The following is a 549-nucleotide window of genomic DNA, read 5'->3' as shown; positions in this document are numbered from 1 at the left end:
GTCCGTTTCAAGGGAGGTGAAAGGATTCCATGCGACAACAGCCATTTTCGAGTCTTTCTTTTCCATCTCTTCTTTCTTTCTTTGTCTTTCTGCTTCTCTGTTTCTCTCTTTCTCTTTCTCGTAATGGATCGACGTGTTGCTTCGTTTTCTAAAAGAAGGGAAAAAATATAATAATACCTTAAGAACGGGGCAAAGCGTTAGAGTGTCGTGTGTCAAATAGACCAAACAATGTCGATTGTTGTCTGTGTATAATATACTCGCAGATAGATTTGATATATAGAGAGAGATTTATAGATAGTAAAGTTTGGCTGACGACATCCCAGAGATTCCCAGAGAATGCGGGTTCCCGTTGAGCTCAGTTACCGACGGGCCACGAGAAGGGTTGGACGTGCGCTCTCGCTCCCTTCCTTGTGTGCGACTGTTAGCTGTCTTGTTACTAAGAGTGTGTGATCAGTGCAATGACTGACGAGTCAAGATAAGCCTTAGCAGAAGTGAGTTTGTTTTTATACGGTAATTGTATTCCATTTGAAAATCATCTACTTGAAAAAA

The 549-nt window shown here is 41.3% G+C and overlaps 1 protein-coding gene across 2 annotated transcripts in view; it reads left to right on the top strand.

Moving 5' to 3' along the window:
- The first annotated feature begins 376 nt into the window (after window positions 1-376).
- LOC119594566 (insulin-like growth factor-binding protein complex acid labile subunit) overlaps window positions 377-549 on the top strand; it is a 106,376-nt gene continuing 106,203 nt past the window's right edge. For both annotated transcript variants that reach the window (XM_037943601.1, XM_037943600.1), the window contains exon 1: window positions 377-491. The gene's annotated coding sequence lies outside the window, so the exon portion shown is untranslated. The remainder of the gene's footprint in view (window positions 492-549) is intronic.

This window comes from Penaeus monodon, chromosome 34 (genome assembly GCF_015228065.2).
Source record: "Penaeus monodon isolate SGIC_2016 chromosome 34, NSTDA_Pmon_1, whole genome shotgun sequence".
Lineage (NCBI taxonomy): Eukaryota > Metazoa > Arthropoda > Malacostraca > Decapoda > Penaeidae > Penaeus > Penaeus monodon.
The sequence above is the reverse complement of the archived record's forward strand: the minus strand, read 5'-3'. Positions and strand labels throughout refer to the sequence as shown.